At 54.9% G+C, this 23039-nt stretch overlaps 1 protein-coding gene across 1 annotated transcript in view; it reads left to right on the plus strand.

The window, feature by feature from the left end:
- Positions 1-23039, plus strand: part of SPSB1 (splA/ryanodine receptor domain and SOCS box containing 1) — a 37780-nt gene that overhangs the window by 9080 nt on the left and 5661 nt on the right. The gene's annotated exons all lie outside the window — the stretch shown is intronic.

The raw sequence follows: 23039 nt of genomic DNA on the forward strand, positions 1-23039 counted from the left end.
GGGCAGGTAAATCCAAGAGGGCTCCCTGGATGATGGGCCCATGGGAGGGCAGAGATGAAGAGCATCTTCCATGGGGGGCACTAAAGGGTGGGCAAGACAGGTGCCACAGGCCAGGAGCGTAAGAATCCCCAGAACCTTTCATGAAGCCCCCTGGTTGAATCTTAGGTGTTTGGGATTTTACCTCCATTGCTTCTTCCGCTTTTTTTTGTTTGTTTTGTCGTCGTGTCCCCCCCCCACCCCCCAGGGATGCTCAGGAGTTCCTCCTGGCTCTGCACTCAGAAATTGCTCCTGGCAAACTCGAAGGACCATGTGGGACATTAGGGATCAAACTCAGGTCCGTCCCAGGTCAGCTGCGTGCAAGGCAAATGCCCTACCACTGTGCTGTTGCTCCAGCCCTACTTCTGTTTTTAGAAATATGAAAACTGAGTCTCAGAGAGGCCTGGAGTCGGTTCTAGATCCCTGTCAGAAATGAGAATCAGGGGCTGCAGTGATAGCATAGTAGGGAGGGCATTTGCCTTGCACGCTGCCGACCCATGTTCAATCCCCAGCATCCCATAGGTCCCTGAGCCTGCCAGGAATGATCCCTGAGCACAGTGCTAGGAGGAACCCTGAGGGGTGTGACTTACTCTCACACACTGGAGGATGTGACCCTCTCAAAAAAAAACAAAAACAAATAAGCAAATTAAGATTCAGGCCTTCCCAAGGCCAGGGCTGAAGAATGATTGTGTGAAGGGTAAGTGTGAGTGTGTTTGTAAGAATATGTGTGTGCAGGGCTGGAGAGATGGCATGGAGGTAAGGCATTTGCCTTGGGTGCAGAAGGACGGTGGTTCGAATCCTGGCATCCCATATGGTCTCCCAAGCCTGCCAGGAGCGATTTCTGAGCGTAGAGACAGGAGTAATCCCTGAGCGCTGCCGGGTGTGACCCAAAAACAAAAACAAAAAGAATGTGTGTGTGCATGAAATGACAATGTATATATAAGATTTTGTGCACATGACAAATCATGGGAGTGCATCTAGGACACCATGTGTAACTACAAGTACACACATGCTAGGAGCACTGCATGAGAATGTCTACATGTGTGTGGCTGTGTGTGACAGTGTGATTGTATCTGGATGTGCGTGTCCATGAGAACGTGATTGTGTGTATATGAGAGTGAATGTGCTGCTTTATAAGTGAGGACGTGCACGAGTCTAAAGGAATAAGTGTGTGTCTGAGTGAGGCAGCAAGCGTGAACATGTGTGTCAGGGGAAGAGCAAGGATGTGTGAGGTGAGTGTGTGAAAATGACTCTGTATATATACGTGTGAAAGTGTGTGTCTCTGAGTGTATATATGTGTGTGTGAATGTAGATTTGTGTGTCTATTTTGAGTGTATCTGTGTTTATGTATCTGTGTGTGTCTCTATGTGATTGTGTTTGTGTGTATGCATCTGTGTGTGTGTGTGTGTGTGTGTGTGTGTGTGTGACTGCAGGGTCGCTGGGCCAGCACTGGTGCATGTGGGCGACCTCAGGGATGGGACTCAGGGTCTCTCATTTGCAAGTCAGTTGTATTAGGCCCCGGAGCCTGCCCTGCATGGAAAAATGGTTTTAGCTCAAGTCCCTGGAACCCCCGGCTCTTCCAGCCATTCTGCCAACCTGCATGCTAAGCACTGTCCTGTCTGGGGTCTCGTGGGCTTGACCATAGCAAGTGGCCCTTAGGCCCAAGTGAGCCACTCCAGGGAGTCCACGGGCAGAAGTTGGCCCCCATTTATTTATTTATTTATTTTGGTTTTTGGGTCAGACTCGGCAGCACTCAGGGGGTCACTCCTGGCTCTACGATCAGAAATCTCTCCTAGCAGGCTCAGGGATGCCAGGATTCGAACTACCATACTTCTGCAAGCAAGGCAAATGCCCCACCACTGTGCTATCTCTCCGGCCCCAGCCCCCATTTTTTTGGTGTGGCCCCCATTCTTGCCCTGCTCCTATGCCCATGTGGGCTACACGTCCCGGGCCTGCCTGGAGCTGGGGGGAGGGGAAGCGGGCTATCCCAGGCCCTGGACCGCCCAGCCTGTGCTATACAGGAAGCAGCTGTCCCCTCTCCTTCCTGCAGGGCAGGAACATGGTGTCTGTTCTGGAAGCTTCAGTGTGGGGACAGACACGTTTCCCGAGAGCAGTGAGTCAGGCCGTGGGTCTGGGCTGACCGTGCAGCGGGTGCTGTGGGGGGTGCCCCATCCCCAGTCTGCGGCTCAGCTTTCTCTCTCGCCTCCCAGTGCCCCCTCTTTGGTTGTGGTGTTTCGGGGTGGGACTGCTGGAGTGGTGCTCGCACTCTGGCAGCACCAGAGACCTGGGACAGCCATGTCTCTGAGGCCACATTCAGCACATGGGAGCAGATATAGAAATCAAACTCAGGGCCTCGGATTTGTCAGTCCGGTGCTTGTAACCCTCGAGGCTCTATCTTTTGCGCTGTGTGAACCCTGTCTGCACCTCTCGGGTTGCAATGAGGATTTGGGGGGAGCCAGGGCCAAGAGCAAACATGGGATCTCTGTTTTTCCCTGTCCCTAAACTTCTGTGCTCAGGCTTCCAGTGCCCGGGAAGGCCAGAAGACAGACTCAGAAGGTCCATTTGACCCTCTGACCTAAGACCTGAGCCAGCCGTGACTCAGCCTCTTTGAGCCTCAGTTTCCCCATCTATAAAACTGGGCACGACCACATCTGGCAGACAAGGTGTCGTGGTAGCGGTGATGTGATCTGGTTTGACCCCTTCCTCCAAGAACTGTGCTCTGAGCAGTGGTGAGACCTGTCCTGTGGCGTGACCAGGTCATGGGGGGCTCCAGAACCTCCAGGACACCCACATCTGTCCAAAGGGGTGGAGAACCTCGGGCCTAGCAGGGCAGGGAAACCCAGGATGATATGGTGTAGGGTTGCACATGGGTGATGGGAGGAAGGAAAGGACCCCCCTCCACTCCTGCATATCTGCTGCTTCCATCTCAACCCACCCCACTGACCTATCTGCAGACGGGCACCCAGAATTCCAGGTGCGGGATTAGCCCCGGAATCTCCTGCCCTGGATGCCTGCGTGCAGATAAACAGGTGGTCTGCTCACACAATTTTGACGAGCAGCCTCACACAGACCCACACAGATTCACACACACACACACACACACACACACACACACACACACACACACACACACACAGAAAAAAAGCGCTCAATCCTTCGTTTAGTCTGCAGCCATGGCCTTAACCATGTCCATTCCGAGGCTCTGCTGTCTGCGTTTATGCTTCAGTGACCTCAGGAGGAGTCAGACAGGGCTATCACCAGTTTTACCAGAGAGAGAGAGAGAGAGAGAGAGCATGGAGCTGGGCCATCTCCTGGAGGTGGTGCCACCCTCTCCTTTGGTGTCACCCCCGGGCATCCCTGGAGTGGCATCCAGGCTGTGCAGAGCTTCAGCGAGTGTTGGAGAGACTTGTGAGCACTGTTCCAGCCCACCTGGGCCCCAGGGAGCTGAGCACTGCCAATTGGCACCATGTCCCTTGAGAGGCCAGGACCAACCATCTCAGCCCCATCCGCGCTGGACGACACACGGGTCCCTGACTGAATGAAGGTGGCCGAGATGGGCACTAGGGGCCACCACCCAGCTCCTAAAGGGCTCACTCAGCTGTGGGTACTTTTGGGGACAGCGTTGGGGACACAAAGCCAGGCATGCAGCCAGCCGAGACTGAGTGCTGGTGTCTGTTCTGGGGGCAGCCCACGCACATGTTTGCATGCATGTCTTGCATGCATATTTGTGCCTGTGAATACACACATGTATGTGTGTGCATGTAACTCAAACACTTGTAGGCTGGTGTCATTTATGTGTGCACGGCCCCCTGGAAAAGTCTCTTCTGGCTCTCACTGAGCCCATCTTTGGCCTCCCTGGTTTCTCTCTCCCACTCTCCTAAGCTCAGATGCACCAGGACTACCTTCAGGTTCCGATGGCAGAAAACTGGCAGAATGTTCTAGTTGTTCTAGAAGGTCAGGAGAGCCGTTGCAAGGTGGTGAATGCAGCTGTGCTCATCCCATTCTGGTTGGGGGTGTGTGTGACACCATGGGGGGGGTCTCCAGACACATGCCCCCCTCCCCCACGCCCTTCCGGACACTCTTCTGCCCTGCCTTTGTTGTCTGGCTGTGCCAGACGTCTGGGCCTGAGGGGAGGTTCCTGGCTGCCCTGGAAATAGGTCGGTCACTCCCTTCCCGTGCCTCTGGCTCTGACCCGGGCCTGACCTTCCCGCGGTGACAGTGTCTGGCTTCCCCTTTGATGCCGTCAGTGGAGGGACAGCAGTGGAGAAGCCAGAAGCATCCCCTGCCCAGGCCCTTGAGCCCAAAAGCTCCTTGCAGTGCCCCCAACATGCTGGCAGGTGGAGTCCACTCTGGCCTCACTGAACATCTGTCTTTCCTGCTGCTTCTCTTCCAGGAGGGTCCCTGCTACACCCCCGCAGCCCTGTGAGCAGGATTTGGGGGGGTTTGGAGAATATGATGCCCCCCAAGGGCTGGGCCCCCACCTGGGGCTGGCTTTGTGGGTCTCCAGGCATCCAGACCTGGCACAGCTGGGGATGTGTAATCCAGCAGCTGCCCTGTGATCTCACCCTTAGGGGTGATCCTGCCAGCTCGCCCCTGCTGGCTGAGCACCCCGGGGCATAGAGGCATAGAGGGCTGCAGCTCTGCAGGCACACGGGGTGCCTCTGCTGTCCAGATGCTTGGCAGAGCTGGGCATGGCTCTGCCGCTCACCTTGGGGACCTTCCTTTGGTGGGCAGGGGGCATTGGTCCCGTGTGTTTCAGCCCCCTTGGCCATTGGAGACTACCTTGAGGACCCCCATAGGCATCCAGCCCTCTCTTGTTTGTTTTGTTTGTTTGTTTTGGGTCCCACCCAGCAGCGCTCAGGGGTTACTCCTGGTTCTATGCTCAGAAATCGCTCCTAGCAGGCTCGGGGGACCATATGGGATGCCAGGATTCAAACCACCATCCTTCTGCATGCAAGGCAAACGCCTTATATCTATGCTATCTCTCCGGCCCCCTTCCTCTTGTTTCTAACCCTATTCAGGGCCTCATCCCCTTTGTCTCCTCCAATGTCCCCCCACCCCTACCCTGGGGTGCAGGCAGCTAGGATGGCCCCCATGTGGCATGTCTGCTGCTGGCCTGTCTTCAGTGGCCACACAGCTGCACCAGCACAAGGTCTTGGCCAAGGTTGGGGTGTGCTGGGGACTGTAGTTAGGGATCAGGGCTGGTGCTTGGCCTTCGCCATCCAGCAGGCCCTGATGGGAAGGGAGGGGTTGGGGCCCAGGGGGGACAAATGCCCAGTTTTCCCGAGGCCCCAAGTGCCAGAGCCGCTCGCCTGCTCCATAAAGGACACTTTGTCAGCTCCCGTCCAAGGGGGCAGGGCTACGCCTCTGGCACCCCCACTAGCTGGGAGCCACCACTTGCTCTTCGATCCACAGTTCCCCCATCACCCCCAGGACCTCAGACCTCTCCAGTGTTGGGTGTCTTTCTTGAAAAGCTGAGTTGGGGGCAGAAAGGCTGGAGCTGGGATGTGCCATAGACAGTCGGTGTGTGTGTGTGTGTGTGTGTGTGTGTGTGTGTGTGTGTGTGTGTGTGTGTGTGTGTGTGGTGTCACCGGACCTTGAATGTGGATTTGTGTGGGTGCTTGGAGCTGGACCCCTAGAAGTGGGAGTTGGGGCTCGGGCCCCCTGCACCCTGAGGTGTGTTTGCTGCAGGGGCCATGGAGGTCCCTGCAGGGCAGGCCTGTGCTACTGAGCTCTGATGATCTGAGAAAAGTTCCAGAAGCAGGACAGACAGATGTGGTCTAAGCTGTCTCCACTAACTGGATCCAGGAGGCATTATGGGGAGCATTTGCCTTGCACACAGCCAACCTGGGTTTGATCCCTGGCATCCCCTAGGGTCCCCCAAGCTGCCAGGAGTAATTCCTGAGTGCCACCATGTGTGGCCACTCATAAAACCAGAGGGTGGCTTGCCCTTAGGTACCCGCTGTGTGCACAGTGGGGGGCAGGCGCCCAGTACCTCGAGTCTCCTTCCCTCAGTTGTGTTTCAGGGATGACAGGACACCCGTGGGGACAGACAGTGTCTCAGGCCTGGCGGGTGGCCGGGTGCCAGTTGCCACCCTTACATACATATGGTCCCGCCCTACGCAACAGGAAGACGCCCCAGGGAGTGTGGGGAGAAAGAGGAATCAGTGTGTTAACAAGCAGCTTCGGGGTGTATGATGGAAGTGGGGTGCCTGCTGGGGACCCTTGAGCAGCCTGGGACATGTAGAAGCACCAAGTAGGTGCTTGGCTGATGCCAGGAAGCAGGATGGGGTGTGGGAGGAGGTACAGATAACTGGGGGAAGGGTAGGGTGAGGGTCTGATGGTACGCAGGGGTGGGGGGTGGCACTTGGGCAGTGGCGGCAGCTTCTGTGCTTGGGGTTATGACCCTGATTTGCTCCGGAACCAATGTGGGACTGTTGTTTTATTGTTGTTTGTTTGTTTGTTTGGGGGCCTCACACGGCAGTGCTCAGGAATTACTCCTGGTTCTGTGCTCTGGAATCATTCCTGGGGGACCCTATGGGATGCTGGGGATCGAACCCAGGTCAGCAGCTTGCAAGGCAAACGCTCTCCTCACTGTGCTGTCATTTCGGCCTCCATTTTTTTTGTTTGTTTCTTTTTGGCCACACCGGTGGTGCTCAGGTGTTACTTCTGGTTCTGTGCTCAGGGAACCATATGGGATGATGGAGATTAATCCTGGGCCAGCCGTGTGCTATGGCTCTGGCCCTGATGTAGGGGGTCGTACTCGTCACACATAAGCCTTGGGACAGGCAGGGGAGATGCAGCCAGCCTGGAACTCATGGGGCACCCGGCATATGTCGGGCTTCAATGCTGGGGGGAACACATCTGGTAGTGGGGGTCACCGGGTCCCTGAGGCTGTGCTGACTGAGAAGTAGGAGATGAGCCTGTTCAGGCCCAGAGAAAGCTCTGGGGGAACCCCGTGGGAGACTGGAAAACTCAGGAAGGGCCCTTCAGAGGGACGGAGAGCCACCTTCAAAGTCCAAGTCGAGTCAAAGAGAGGCTCTTTGAAACATCTCAGTGAAAGTGGGGGGAAGCCTTTGAAGAGTTTGGTTTGTGTTGCAAAAGTTTAGACTTTTTCCACTTGTCAGACAGAAAACCCGCCTAAGTGGCCGCAGACCCAAACAAAAGAAAACAAAACAAGGCTAGGTGCCAGACAGGTAAGTGGCTGAGAAGCCTGAAGCTTTCAGGCATAGCTTGATCCAGTAGCCGGAAACCCTCATTTAGCCACTTTTTTAGCCTGTTCTCTTCTTCCTCAGCTTTGTTCTCAGTAGGCCAAGCCTAGATGAGCAGGCATTGTCCTGTGGATATTCGAGGCAGAGGAAGGAACCCCCAAGGCAGGCGGGGAGGAGAGTGTCACCAAAACTAGAAAAGCAGGCAGGGGTGCTGTTTGCTGGTGAGGGGCCAGAGGGGGAAAGGGAGTCAGTCACAGAGGTGGCGGGTGCCCTGCCCAGAGTGGCCCTGAGAACCGTAGCCTGAAGCCTATCAGGACAGGTGAGATTTGTCTTGTCCTGGGCCCCGCAGGGATTCTGGGTTTGACCCAGGCCCCACTGTTTGTCTTAAGTGTCTGGGCAGCCCTAGAGGCCGGTGACTAAATCTATCACTACGTCCCCCACCTCCTCCTCCGGCCAGGGCAGTCCTGGGCACTGACTGGTTCCACTTTCAACTCAGGGCAGCAAGAAGGCTGGCAGGGTGTCTTAAGTCAGCTGGTCACCCCGCGGCCGCCCTCTCTCTCGTGGCCTGCTGCCTGGCTGGCACCTCATGCTCCCTGCTGCAGGCCTGTTTCCTCCACAAAGACACCAGGAAAGATGAACCTGGGTCTCCATCCATCACTCCTCCCAGAGCCCCTGGAATCCATCCTAGAGTTCCTGTCCCTTTTTTTCATCCTGCCTGTCCCCAGGAGAACACAGCAGAATGTAGGGAAGGAGGTGGACATTCTCCCTGTGGCTTTGGCTTGGCCAGACTTTGGGGGTTCGTGGCATTTCATGGGTATTGGCATACAGTCCTGTAGGACTTGGTCTCTACCTATCCCCAAGCTATTCCTGGCACCATCCTGAACTCTGCCCTACCTTTTGGGGGTTGGAAGGGGCAGACTCAATCCAACTTGGCCCAAATGTCCAAAAGGCCTCTGGGTGGCTGAGATGGTGGAAGAGGAGACTGGACTCCTGAATCCCTTATTTATTTTTTGGGGGGGCCAAACCTGGGGTTACTCATAGCTCTGTGCTCAGAAATTATTCCTGGCAGGCTCGGGGATTCCTAGAGGATGCCAGGGATTGAACCTGGGTTAATTGTGTGCAAGGCAAGCACTGTGCTGTCACCCTGGCCTCCCAGATTCCTGATTTCTGTGACTAAATGCCTTCTCCTCCTCATGGGCCAGCCTACGGGGTTGGAGATTTTGGGGAGGAAACTGGGGGCTATGTGAGAATCCCCAAAAGGTGCCTTGCCTCCAGGTCTGCTGCCTATGTCTCCCTTGCAAAAGGGGCCATGGATTGAGGCTGCCCTACCTCAAATCCTGATTTCCAGGGAAACAGTTCCCCGCTTTCCTGTTACGGTTTCTCCCCAGAGAGCAAGCACAGAGCCCTGCTGGGGGAGCTCTGTAGCCTCTCCAGGCCTCCACCCTTCCTATAGCTAGTGGGGGTGTGTGCCCAGCACCCCAAGGAGACTTCTAGACCTAGAACTGTGCTCTCGAGGGTGTGGGTTCTGGTTCTGCTGAACAGCTGCTCCGAGGAGGGTCAGGGAGTGGGAGAAGCTTTGCTTCCCTTCATATCAATGCATATGTGTGATCACATGTATACATGTGCAAGCATGTTTGTGGTCATGTAGCACGCAGGTGTTTGTGTATGTATCTGGGTGGCTATGTATGTGTGGCCATGTATATACAAGTGTACAGACGATCACAAGTGTGTGAGAATACATGCATGGCTTATTGTGATTGTTCATTATGTGATGGTCTTGTGTGTTCACGCGTGATCATTCATATATGCACTGTGATCGTGTGTATGATATGTCACTCCTGAACACAGACACCCTGAGTGTGACAAATGTAAGAGTGTGTTTTAGGGGTGCTGGGCTTGTCTCCCCCATAGCACCTCCCTCCCCCCCCCCCCCCCCCCCCCCCGCTTTGGGGAGTTTCCATGAAGGACCTTAGAGGATGCTGGAAAGGCAGAGCTGATGCAGGCAGAGGCACGGGAATGGCAGCAGCTGGACCCTGGCACTGCTCTGTACTACCCCAACCCTTCGCCTTGTGGGATGGGCCCAGGTAGGATTTTGGAGAAAAGGCTGGAAGGCTGGGGCCCCGTGTCTTCAGTGGCTGACCCCATCTCCAACCGTCAGGATGGCCTTGCAGGGCCAAGCGTAAATATTTAGACTGTGTAGGCCAGCTGACCTCTGCCGAAACCACCCTGTCTGTCCTTGTGCAGACGGGGGAGCGGCCAGACAGAGTGTGTCAATAGAGGCTGCGTGCCAATAAAACTTTATTTATAAAAACAGGAAGGGAGCCAAACTGGACCCCTCAATCATGGCTTTGTGAATCCTGATTTAGATGGAGGGGATGGGCCCAATGGGGCTCAGAACCAGTTTCAGTTACCGGCCTCCTCCCAGGAGCTGGCCCCTGAGTAGGAATTTTCCACCGGGGTGGCTCTAACATGCCACCGTCTATGGGCTTTGGAGGGGTCTGGTGTGGGCGCCACAGTGGGCCCGACAGAGTGGGTCGCCTGCCAGGGCTTTCCTGGGAGCCTGGACCTCTCGCCTTTACATTTCTGGGACGACGAGCGAAAATTGCCACAGGCCAGTATCACCTTCTCCCCAACCTGGCCATACCAGATGTGAGGCTTCCTCATAGCATTGAAAGTCATGGGGGTTTCCACCAGTCTGGGGGATACTCAGCCCAGTACCTTAGAACCATTTTGTTCTGGGGCTACTCTTGGCAATGCTCGGACCTAGAAACGCTGATGGCCACAGGGTCACTTCAGTGCTGGTGGGGTCACACTGTAGTGTTGGGGTCACATCTGCTGTGTTGGGCATCAAACCTTCTATCTTGGGGGGGTCACAAATGCAGTGTTGGGGATCACTCCTTGTCATACTGGGATCATACCTGAAATGTTGGACTCACACCTGTCATCTTGGGGATCACACTTGCCTATTGGGGTTATATCTGCAGTGATGGGGATAGAACTTGAACCTCATGTGTGCTCAGCACATGTTCTTGAGTTGCACCCTGTCCACAGCCGTGTTCTGTGCTGGGTGAGCCATGTTTGCTGGTCTGGTCTCAGCGTCCAGTTAGTCTCTCGTGGAAGTGGGGTACAGAGAGAGGCTCCCGCTTGCAAAGGCTGTTTTTCTCTCTCGAGCTCAGGCCTCTCTCTCTATGTCATGTGTGTGTATGAACGTATGACTGCATGTACACATCTGTTCATGAAATCTGCCTCTGCTCTCTGTTATGATATCCAGGGAGCAAGGTAAAAGTTTGAAGCAATTGTGGTTGCTGTTCAGGATGTTGAAACCCTGAGTATCTTCCATCCGCATTTGAGCCCCATTTCCGGTGAAAATTCTCCCAGTGGGGGGGGTTGTTTGGGGGCCCTAGTGGGTCCCCTGTTGTCCCAGTGATGCTATGGGCAGAGGCGTCTATCTGGGGACTCCGGTGGGGCAGGTGGTCATGACTTAAAGGGTCAAAGTGGATGCAGATTAGGGCAATTCTGCAGAGGTAGGTAGGTAGATGGCAGAGAAGGAATCAGAGATGGGGAGATGGAAGGGACAGAAATGGGCCCAAAGGGGCCGGGAAGGTGGCGCTAGAGCTAAGGTGTCTGCCTTACAAGCGCTAGCCAAGGAACGGACCGCGGTTCGATCCCCCGGCGTCCCATATGGTCCCCCCAAGCCAGGGGCGATTTCTGAGCACATAGCCAGGAGTAACCCCTGAGCGTCAAACGGGTGTGGCCCAAAAACCAAAAAAAAAAAAAAAAAAAGAAATGGGCCCATGGAGTCAGGAAGGGCCATTTATGGGGCTTCCCGGGATCCCCATGGCTATCACATGCAGCTTGGCCATAACTGTTGGGTATTGGGTTCTGGAGCCTTGAGGGCTGGGGAGACCTTGGGCTCACAAACCCCACACACACTTTAGGGGTGGGAGAAAGAACTGGCCAAGGAGCTGGCGAGCGGGGAGTCAGCCATCCCCGAAACCAAGCAGCCTTGATTTTTTAGCTCAAGGACACCGTCAGGGTCTGGGCCATGAGCTTGCGGTGGCCAGAGATGCTTTTTCAGGCAGTTCGCGCCATTGATTGGGTCTGACCTTGGCAGGGCAAGGCCTCAGGCCAGCTTCCTTGGGGTGGTGGGGGTTACAGCAAGTGGGGGGTTTCCCAGGTGATGACAGCAGATCCTGGGGGTCGTCCCCAGCAGTCGACACCACGCTGAAGTGAGCATGACGGTGGCCCTAGGGATGGCTGGATGGTTACTCACACCGTGGGGGGGGGGGAGAGGTCCCCCATCAGAGAGTCCCATATCCCTGCTGCAAGCCCACTCCCCCCCCCCCAGCAGCCTGAGGGACCAGGAAGAATTGAGTCACTTCCTGGATGCTGCATAGCAGGTTTCCTGGCCAGTGGGGGCCTGGGCCCCACAAATCCACCTTGTTCCAGTCTCTTCTGCTTCCTGCAGGCTGACAAGGCTCAGCATACCCGAGCCCCCCAAAGCAAAGTAGCAGGAGGAGAGGGAAGCCCCTCTCATCTCCCAAGGAAGAAGCAGCGCCCCCTCAACCTTGACCTCCTCACCTGTGCTCTGTCCCTCCCTCTTTCTCTTATCCCTCTTTCCTCTCTCCTCTCCTCCCTCTCTCTTTCTCTCCTCTTCCTCTCTTCTCTCCTCTTCCTCTCTTCTCCCTGCTGACATCCTGCTTCCTGTGACATTACCCCCATCGTACCTTGAGGACTTTTTCCCAGGAGGCAAAGGGGATTGAAGCAGGGTGTGCCTCGATTTCCCCTCTTCCAGTCCCTGCCTTGCAGGACAAGCGCTGGCATTTGCTGCTGGTTTGTTCTGGGCAGAAGGAGCTGCTGGGAGAAAACTGGTTGGGAGGGCGCTAGAGAGGGGCCTGAAAGCCTGGAAGAAAGTTCTCCCTCAGTACTGAGGACTAGCGAACGAGAGGCTTCTGGAAGCTTCTGTCTCATTGTCTAGAAATTCTATTTCACTTCCTGGCTCGTCAATGTTGGTGTCTGAGATTCATTCCCCCAAATAGCAGTTGTGTCTAAGCAAGGTGGGGGTGGGAGGTGACCTCAGATTTCTCTGGAGCCCCAGGACAGCAGTACCTGAGCAGAACTTTTGCCACTAGTTACCTATTTAGTTAAATAATAGGGATAGAGGTCCGAGGGGGGCAGGAAATAGATGAGAGGACATGGCGACACTGGTTTGATCTCTGGCACCCCATATGGTCCCATGAGCCCACCAAGAATGATCCCTGAGTGCAGAGTCAGGAGTAACCCCTGAACACCTTTGGGTGTGGCCCTTAAATCAAAACAAAAATGGTGTCAGGGGAGCTAAAAGGCCCAGATGGTGCAGAAGCCCCCGAGGACAGCCCCCTAAGGGGATGTCAGTGGGATAGTTCTGGTCATGTGCCCTGCAAGTCTCTGAAAGGGTGGTGTTTGTCATTTGGGTGAGCATCTGTTTCATGACAAGCTGCTTGAAGACAGGAAAGTTGGTCATTGCTGGATGGGGGGTTGACCATTCCTGGCATCACCCCCTACTTACTGGGCCGCCCCCATGACCCTTTGAAACTTGCCTGTGGCTGTTGTCACCCTGACTCCTGTGTGTCCAGCCTCATAGGCCTGTGGCTGATTTCCAGTGCTTTTCCAAGCAATAATTGGCCTGGAACATTCCAGAACTCCAGCTCTTCTAGTAGGTGTCTGGGAGGTTGGAAAGCACTCAAGGGCCAGTGGTCTTAGGCAGGATAAGGGTCTAAGCTGGGTTATGTACTTGGGACCAGGAGTGACCTCCAGCCCTGAGGGAATTGGGGGACTTTTGGGGTTCATGGAGCTGGGAAGTGTTCCTTTTTTTTTTTTTTTTTGGTGTTTGGGCCACATCCGTCTGATGCTCAGGGGTTACTCAGAAATCACCCCTGGCTTGGGGGGACCATATGGGATTCGGGGGGGATCGAACCGTGGTCCCTCCTACGCTAGCGCTTGCAAGGCAGACACCTTACCTCTAGCGCCACTTTCTCGGCCCCAAAATTAATTATGCAGTGCATTTTTCTTTTCTTTTTTTTTTTTTGGCCACACCCGTTTGATGCTCAGGGGTTACTCCTGGCTAAGTGCTCAGAAATTGCCCCTGGCTTGGGAGAACCATATGGGACACCGGGAGATCGAACCATGGTCCTTCCTTGGCTAGCGCTTGCAAGGCAGACAACTTACCTCTAGCGCCATCTCGCCGGCCTGGGAAGTGTTCCATGAGAGACTTGGAGCTGGGAGGACCTGGGCTTGGTGGAAGTAGAAGGAAGTAGAAGGCAGGCTGGCTAGCTTGGTGGTGTCACAGGGAATCTGATTTAGGTTCTTGCTGATAGATCTTATCTCAAGATTCATCCCACCCAAGAAAACTTCTGTCTTCCAGCTCTTTATTCTATTTTATCTATCTGTTTGTCTGTCTGTCTGTCTATCTATCTATCTATCATCATTTATTTGTTTGTTTGTTTGTTTATTTATTTATTTATGTTTTTTTGGGTCATGCCCGGCAGCAATCAGGAGTTAATCTTGGCTCTGCGCTCAGATATTACTCCTGGCAGGGTCTGGGGACCATATGAGATGCTGGGGATCGAACCCAGATTGGCCATATACAAGGCAAACACCCTATCTGCTATGCTATTGCTCTTTATTCTATAGCTCTGCAGCCCCACCCTCTTCTCCTCCTCTCCCTCCATCTTTCTCTTCTTCTTCTCTCCATCATCATCTTTCCTTCTGCTTTAACCAGAGTTTATAAATTCTCTGTTCCCAACCTTAGCCAGTTCTGCTGTTGACTTACGACCCAATCAGATCGCTAGGCCCTATGACCAATCAGAGAGCCTATTCATATTGTGATGCCCTCACTGGAAGCCCCCCAATCCCCATAACTGTGACTTGACATCCCTGCCCCTTGACTGTTTCTGCTCTCTGATTGGTCAGACACCACCAGGGCATTCCATATGCTGATGAGGGTTTGTGGAACTGACCAATCAGCTCTCCTATGTAGATGATCAACTAACCAATGGAGGATTTGATTGTCCAGCTCCTCCTACCTCTTTCCTCCTGATCTCCTCCCCAAAATCAGGATGCTTGCAGCAGAAAGGGAGACTGGAAGGGCCCGGAGGTGGGATGGACTCCCCCAGATCCTCCCACACCACCAGTGACCACGGACTTCCAGGTGTGGTGAGAGGCCCCTAAACTGTTGTTCCAGACACCCCAAGTCTTGTGAGTCTGGTGGAAGGATAGGCCACTGCCACACCCTCTAGGTGTTGCCATGAATTTGGGGAAACTTGTGGCCTCTGGATTGGGCTGTATCTCTCACCTTGGGCTCAGTCCCAAGCTGCCTACTTGCCCTCTTTGTTTTTTTTTGTTTTTGTTTTTTTTGTTTTGTTTTGTTTTTTTGGTTTTTGGGCCACACCCGGTAACGCTCAGGGGTTACTCCTGGCTATGCGCTCAGAAGTTGCTCCTGGGTGGGGGACCATATGGGACGCCGGGGGATCGAACTGTGGTCCGTCCAAGGCTAGCGAAGGCAAGGCAGGCACCTTACCTTTTGCGCCACCGCCCGGCCCCTACTTGCCCTCTTTGTGTTGTGTCTAGCAGTAGGATGGGGGTCCAGGGGTGCCACAGGACTCTATTATGGCAGGTGCTGTTTAGATACTGCCCTCCCAGTACCCCTTGTTCTGTGAATCTTTATTATTTTTTTAATTTGATTAATTTATTGGTTGGTTGGTTGTTGGGCTATACCCAGCGGTACTCAGAGGTTCCTCCTGGCTCTGCACTCAGAAATTGCCCCTGGCAGGCTGGGGGACCATATGGGATGTCGGGAATTGAACCAGGTCCCTCCCTGGTTGGCCACATGCAAGACAAACTCTCTACCTCTGTGCTATCTCTCTGGCCTCTCTGAGGAGCCTTAGATAAACATGAGGCCACTTCTCTTCTCCACCCTGGTCAGACACAACTGTTAGGGGGCTGCTGAGCCATACAAATTCAAATTATCAGAGCCTGGGTCCCCAGGAGGCCTCAATCTTGTACCCCTGAAGGCCTGAGATGCAGCAGAGTGGATGACCTATGTAGGACCTCACTCACACTGGTCTGGTTTTCCTTTGTGCCATTACAGGAGATACCACCTTTCCCTGATGCACTGTCCCACCGATGTGGTTTGGTCCTGGTGATTCCTGGGGAGGCATTTGTGCTGGAAATTCTGAGTCTTGCCGCTTATATGTGGGTACAGCTTGCTCTCAGCAGGAAAAAGACACTTTTTTTGGTAGTGGTGGGTGACAGAAAGAAACTTGGTACAGGAGGGCCTAATTAGATGGTGCAAGAGAGGTGCGGGACAGAACCCTCGGGCGCCAGAGACTTGTGCTCCCTTTGCAGCCCCATCTGTCACTGCAGGTGTGAAGGCTGAGTCGAGTAACCTTTACCCCTCCTCTTCCTGCCCAAGACCTCGATAAGCTCAGGCACCGCCTGCAGACAGCCATGGGGGTGCTGCCACTTTGAGTTCTGTTCTGGATCCTGCAGATCTGCCCAACCTCTGGTCCAAGCTGCATCCTGAGCCCATTTCCAAGCCAGCACCTGGAGGGGTACTTGGGAGGAAGTCGTGCAGCCTGTGTGTCTCCATGTCCTGCGCTGGCTTCTGGTCCCCTCCCAGGACAGATTCCCAAGCTCCCCAGCTGGGGTGTCTGTCTTCATCCTCTCCCCTTCCTGCCCCCTCCAGCCAGGCGGTTTCTCCCAACCACTCGCCAAGCATGCTCCCCCAGTCTCCGCACTTCCTGTTCCCACGCCCCAACTCTTCCGTGACTCCCCCTTGCCTTCATCCCCCCCCTTCACAGGACCTTCCCTCCCTCCCTGGCCTGCTCTGTCCTGACTCCTGGCTCCTTTCTCCTAGTCCTTGGGGATGCTGTCTGTGAGAGCACCAACTCCCTCCAGGCTCAGCACTGCGGAGTGTTAGGGCCACCGTGATGCTGTTAGCTGGCGCCTAAGATGACCCAGCGGGGACCTGGTGTCGCCTCAGTGGGGCGATCCCACAGTGAGTGCGCTCTGATTCTTGAGGCTGGAAGTGTCCTGTGACCTCACGAGAATTTGAAAATCCTTCTGATGACCCCAAGCCCAGGACAGTCAGGAGAGGAGAAACCCAGACTGGGGGCTCTGGAGGCGGGGCTGGGGGAGTCCAGCCCTGGAGGTGCTTAAAGAAGGAAGGGCATGTCTGGGCCTGGAGAGATAGCACAGTGGGCGTTTGCCTTGCAAGCAGCCGATCCAGGACCAAAGGTGGTTGGTTCGAATCCCGGTGTCCCATATGGTCCCCCATGCCTGCCAGGAGCTATTTCTGAGCAGACAGCCAGGAGTAACCCCTGAGCACCGCCAGGTGTGGCCCAAAAACTAAAAAAAAAATAAACAAAGAAAGAAAGAAGGGCATGCCCAGGGGAGATGCAGGAGGGGTGACCCAGGGCTATCAGTCCCTGGGGATGAGCCTGGGGTCACAAAAGTTTGTTTTCACCTGTGTGAAAGGCATCTCAGAACTCTGAGGACTCTTCTCTCTAGCTCAAGATGAAAGCAATTCTGTTCCAGCACTGAATTTGGTTCAGAATAAGGAATACCAAAAATATATTAGGAATTATGGCACCAGAGGGTAAGGACAGGGGGCTGGAATGGTGGCACAGCGGTAGGGCATTTGCCTTGCATGCAGCTAACCTAGGACAGATCCCCCAGTATTCCATATGGTCCCCCAAGCCAGGAGCGATTTCTGAATACATAGCCAGGAATAACCCCTGAGCATCACTGGGTGTGTCCCCCTCCAAAGAAGGTAAGGGTGAGCAGAAGACTCCAGTTTAGTTGGGTAGGCCACACTCAGTGGTACTTTGGGGTTTTGCCCTACTCTGAACTTAGGGATTACTCCTGGCGGGCTGGAAGGGGAGACCATGTGAAGTGCAGGAGATCAAACCTGGGTCAGCTGCATGCAAGGCAAGTGCTCTCCCCTCTGTACTCTCGCTCTGGCCCCAGACCCCCAGTGTGATTCCCCCCAGCACTGCATATAAGCACCTCTAAGAGGTAAGCACTGAGCTAGGAGGACGTTCTGAGCACTGCTGGGTGTGGCTCCCAAACCTAAATAATTATGTTATATGAAATGACAGTAGCATGGTAAGCCCAACTTCTGGACACTGTCACTCTCCTGATTCTTATCAGGATCCTCCCCACCCCTTGGACCCCCTCGTCCCCCAAGCCCAGAATCAAGACTTCTTTCCTCAAACTGACCACTGGGCACTCCGTTCTTCCATCAGTTTCCCTTATGGAAATGTTCAGGAACCAAGCAACAAAGAAGGGGTCCCAGGGAGCCCCAGGGTAACCTTGTGGGTCCTGGTGATATCTCTGGACAGGGCTCTGGAAAACAGGAACGCATGGACCCTACATGGGCCTCAGTATCCTCTGTAACCCCCTGGATTCTCCTAGCCCCAGAGGGTTGGGGTACCTGGAATCAGAGGTTCAGAGTAGCCTTGGGGGTCCCGGCGTGAGCTGGGAGGGAGGGAAACAGGCCTCAGGAGAAGGTGCAGGATTTGGGGTGACTTGCTTTGCCTTGCCTTCCTAGTGGGCACTGCTGGGTACCAGCACTCAGTGGTACCACAGTCACCAACAGCCTGAGTAGACCCTGGGTCCCCGTCACCTCCTGCCACCGGAGCAGGCCTGGGGCTATGACTGCACCTACAAAGAGATGGAATTCTAGGGGCCGGGGCAGTGGCGCTAGAGGTAAGGTGTCTGCCTTGCCAGCGCTAGCCTAGGACGGACCGAGGTTTGATCCCCCGGCGTCCCATATGGTCCCCCAAGCCAGAAGTGACTTCTGAGTGCATAGCCAGGAGTAACCCCTGAGCGTCACCAGGTGTGGCCCAAAATCAAACAAAACAAAAAAAAAGATGAAATTCTAGCACTTTCTGGGAATGGGGAGCCGGGGACCCCATGGGGCATGGGTCTCTGTGATCTTTCTTCTTCCATGCACTTGTACCCCGCACCCCCGGCAGAGAGATAGAAGCAGGTGCGCATGCCGGAATCTTCTAGAGAAACTTGATCTGTAGGTGGCGTGTGGAGATGGCGGGGTTGCCAAACCGCAGCTCTGTGCTTATTCTTAGGGAAGAAAAGGGGGGGGCGAGGAGCTGAGACCTGGGTGCCAAGCAATGAGTTCTAGAAGATGCCTTGCTGCCCACATATGAGGGGCTTAGTGGGGTGGGGACCCCAGGTCAGCAAGCTGCCCCTGCCCCAGACTGGTGTTCTCTCTCTCTCTCTCTTTCTCTCTCTCTCTCTCTCTCTCTCTCTCTCTCTCTCTCCCTCTCTCTCCTCTCTCTCTTCCCTCTCTCTTTCTCCCTCTCTCTCCTCTCTCTCTCTTCCCTCTCTCTTTCTCTCTCCTCCTCTCTCTCTCTCTCCCTCTCTCTCCTCTCTCTCTTCCCTCTCTCTTTCTCCCTCTCTCTCCTCTCTCTCTCTTCCCTCTCTCTTTCTCTCTCCTCTCTCTCTCTCCCTCTCTCTCCTCTCTCTCTTCCCTCTCTCTTCCCTCTCTCTTCCCTCTCTCTTTCTCCCTCTCTCTCCTCTCTCTCTCTTCCCTCTCTCTTTCTCCTCCTCTCTCTCTCTCTTCTCTCTCTCTCTCTCTCTCTCTCTCTCTCTCTCTCTCTCGTTCTTGGTCATGCTGATATTTCTCTGATATTTCACATTAGGGGTGCCTCTCTCAGGCTATCCCCCTCATGGCACAGCCAATTCTGGAGTGTTTTCACAGCAGCCACCTACACCCCGTCTCCCTGACCTGGCGGGGCCCGCAAACCACTTCTGTGTCTAGACTTGCCTGTCCAGCTCTCACATAAATGGTATTATTGGGTGCAGCATTTGCACCAGACATTTCTCTCACACCTGGGCCAGTGCCTCCTCTTCCGGTCTCAGACCCAGGGATCAGATCAACCATCGGGGTACCACCTGAGCCTGCCAGGAATGATTTTTTTTTTTGGCTACACCCAGTGACGCTCATGGGTTACTCCTGGCTATGTGCTCAGAAATTGCTCCTGGCTTGGGGAACCATATGGGACACGGGGGATTGAACTGCGGTCTGTCCTAGGCTAGCGCCAGCAAGGCAGACACCTTACCACTTGTGCCACTGCTCCAGGCCCCAGGAATGATTTCTGAACATAATGTCAGTTTTTTGGTGTGACCCCCCAAAAAACATAAACAAAAAGATGCTGGTTGGTCTTTGACATAAAGTGGACCCTTGTGTAGGGGATTCCTGAGTTCAAGTGTGGTCAGTTGATGGGGAGTCAATGGTAGGAAGTGCTGGGAGGCTGTTCCCCTCGCAAGGCCCCCTCTAGACCTCTAGACCCCACCTTTAATGAACCCAAGATCAGGACCCTTGGGGTGGGGGTACAACTCTGACACAGGAATTGAGACAGCCCTGGGGCAGCTCCTCTCCTCCTAGGCTGTCTGGCCCTTGTCCTCACATACTTCTGCCTGAAGCTTCCTCGTGGTTGAGCCCTTGTGACATTTTTTGTTTGTTTATTTGTTTGGGGGCCATATCTACAGTGCTCAGGGGTTACTCCTGGCTCTGCACTCAGGAATCACTCCTGGCAGTGCTCAGGGGACCCTACGCGATGTCAGAGATTGAATCTGGGTCGAACGACTGTGTACGAGGCGAGCACTTTATCACCTTTTCTGCTGGACTATCTCTCTGGCTCTGCCCTTAAAACATTTCAAAGCCAGAGAGAAAAGTCTGGAAGCAACTGCAAATGTGGCTGAGCCTAGCAGTTCTCTGGGAAGAGGATTTGTGGCTCGAACACACTGTGCTCGAATCCTTCAGAACCCAAGGACTCTTTCCAGTGCAAGACTGCATCCTGGTTTCTCTGTGGAGATCAGGCTGGGGGTCATCAAGCTTCGATTCTCTAATAGTCCCCACCCTCATCCTCGGCTCTGGGGGACTCCGTGCTGCACTGATCTGGACTTAAGGGGGTCTAATCTGCACAATTTTGATTTTACTCACAGTTTCTGAGGTCAAGGCAGGGCTTGGAGCCTTCCTGCCCCCAACTGCCTGACCCTGCCTCGTACCCCCTAAGCTGCAGCTCTGCTTCCTGGAGTGTCTGAGTGGTCGGTGGGTGCACTTGGTCTTTTGAGGGGAGCTGACGTGGACTGGTAGCACGTAGGTGCCTTTCCCAATCTGTGTGGGGTGCTGGGGTGCCCTGCCTGGATCTCTGAGGTGCACTCAGGGGCACCCCACTCTCCACATCTCCTAGCTTCTGTGCACACATTAAGTCTCTTCCTGTCAGCCTCCTTCCTCCTCCTCCAGGGCAGGGGGTGCCCCGGGGCCTCTGTCTCAGTTGGCTTGTCTCCCCGGAAGAGGTCTGAGTGCTGAGGGAGTGGCAAGTTCCGGCCAGAGTGACCGTCCCTCTATCCTAGGAGCTGCCTCCGGGGCCACCCCATCATCAGGTAGGGCTGGGAAGGACCCGAGGCCACAGCTTAGACTCATCTATGGTGCCCGTGGGCATGGGTACCAGCTCCCTTGTGGAAGTGAACCCCGTTTCAAGTGCCCCCCAAAGCTGGGCGTGATCAGTGTCTGTTCACTGGAGTCACCGCACGAGCCCTTCTGGGCCGCTGAGGTCAAGACTTGAGCGCTGGTTAGGTGGAATCTTCTCCCCCAAATCACTCCTCAGAGCTTTCCAGAAAGTTCTGGAAAATTTGGACTTGGTGATGAGTCTAGGGGCAGGACCTGCTTTGCCTATCCAAAATGAGGGAGAACCTCACAGTGAGCTGCTCCCTGCCCTTCGAGAGGGCTAGTAGAATGTGTGAGGGTCTCTTGTCCCCGTGCTGGGGGCTCCCAGGCCAGGCTTGGCACCCCTACAAAGCCGGCCCACCCCCTAATTAGCTGACAGCAGGGCTGAGGTGGGAGCTGCTGTAATAACAGATTTTAGGGTCCCTGGGCTCCTGCAAGGCCTGGGAGGGCAGGAAGCTGGGGTGGGGGACAGGTACGGACTTGAGGGGTGGCATGCTGCTCTGCTCTTCAGGTGAAAGGACCTTGTAAGAACTGTCACCTCATTTCACATCCTGAAGCACGTTTGCCCAATCTTGGGGCCAAACAATGGTCTGATTGTGCCGGTTCAGCCACTCGTGAGGGGAACTGAGCTCCGAGGGGCTGAGCGCACGGGTCCCCGCTGGGCTGTCGCAATCCCACCACACCCACACTTTTGTCCCCAGCCCCCCCCCCAACTTCCCAAAGATGGCACAGATAAATGGGACAGGTGTGATTTTTGAGGAGAGGTGTGGGCTCCAGGATACATTGACTGTACCCCCAAAGTGTCATGGGCCAGACGGGGCCTTAGTGGGAGAGGTTCTAGGGGGTTCCACCTGCTTACTGACCCCAGCAAAAGGGGGGCTCTCAGGCAGTATTCAGGGGGGCCTGCCACATTTGGTCTGGCTGTTCAGTCCGGGCAGGGCAGTGCATGGGCCCTACAATCGGGTGCTGTTCCAGAGGTCACCAGAACATCCCTGGCAGTACTGGATGTGCCAGCTAAAGCTTCACCTGGGCACAGGGCAGGCACAATAGGTAACAGGGGTGTTCAGAATGACCCTCAGTGGAGGTGGCTGGGGCAGCCCCCCAACTCCGAGAGTTGCTGGGAAGGAGGGGCCTGTAGGGATGGGAGGGCTGCTGAGACCAGTTCCCAGGACCCTGTTTTCTCACCAGACCAGTTCTCCTCACCTCTCACCTGGCCAGCAGGCCCCAGGGGGTTCCCAGAGGTTTCCGGGATGCTCTCTAACTAATGGGCCTGAGAGCCACACATTAGCACTGCCCTTTCGACATCCACCCGGATGTGAGGATATGAGAGCCGCCAGAACATTCTAGAATCAGGGCGGTTCCCAGCTCCATCTCAGCTTTGCATTGGGCTCCAGGGTACTGGCTGGGGAGAGATGAGGAGCTTCTGGAACAGGGGAGGAGGGACCCTGAGAGATGAGGGCATCCCTTCTGCTGGGAGCCAGCCGCAGCTCTGTCCTCTGGGGTCCTGTCTGGGAGGAATTGAGGTTGGGGAGCCAGGAAACATGGAGAAGTGTTTCATTCCCCCAGCCCCTTGCTGTACTGGCCTGGGTACCCCTCAGGACACAAGGGTCCCAGGCTCCTCGCTTCCCCAATGGGCACGTGCTCTCTCCTTTCTGGCCACACCCCACAACACTGAGCCAATTCTGGGAGGCCCTCTGAGCTCTCCGGTCCCACATTCCTTATGGTCGTGGCACCTCTGGCTCACACAGCCACCAGTACCCCACCATGGACTCCCCTGTGGCTCTGCATCCCCAGGATCTGGTTCTGGGCTCTGATTGATTGGTCTGAGACCCCTGTGTTCCTCATTACTCCCATCTGAGAGCCCTCCAACCAGCTAGTGGGGTGACAAGAAGCCTTTCAGCTGAAACCCAAATGCCTCCCAATGACTAGGCCAGCCCCTGAGGTCAGGATGGCAGAGTGCCCCTCTCCTGCTAGCCCTGTCATCTCGGTAACATTGTCATTCCTGAGCCAGAGAGATAGCATGGAGGTAAGGCGTTTGCCTTTCATGCAGAAGGACGGTGGTTTAAATCCCAGCATCCCATATGGTCCTCTGTGCCTGCCAGGAGCGAGTTCTGAGCATAGAGCCAGGAGTAACCCCTGAGCGCCACTGGGTGTGACCTAAAAACCAAAAAAAAAAAACAAAAACATTGTCATTCCTGGAGCAGACAGAAACTATGACATCGCTCCTCCTCCTGGGCCCCCCATCCTTTAGGTTCTCCCACCCCCAATCTCAGTGCTAC

The sequence above is a fragment of the Suncus etruscus genome, chromosome 6, assembly GCF_024139225.1.
Source record: "Suncus etruscus isolate mSunEtr1 chromosome 6, mSunEtr1.pri.cur, whole genome shotgun sequence".
In the NCBI taxonomy this organism is placed as follows: Eukaryota; Metazoa; Chordata; class Mammalia; order Eulipotyphla; family Soricidae; genus Suncus; species Suncus etruscus.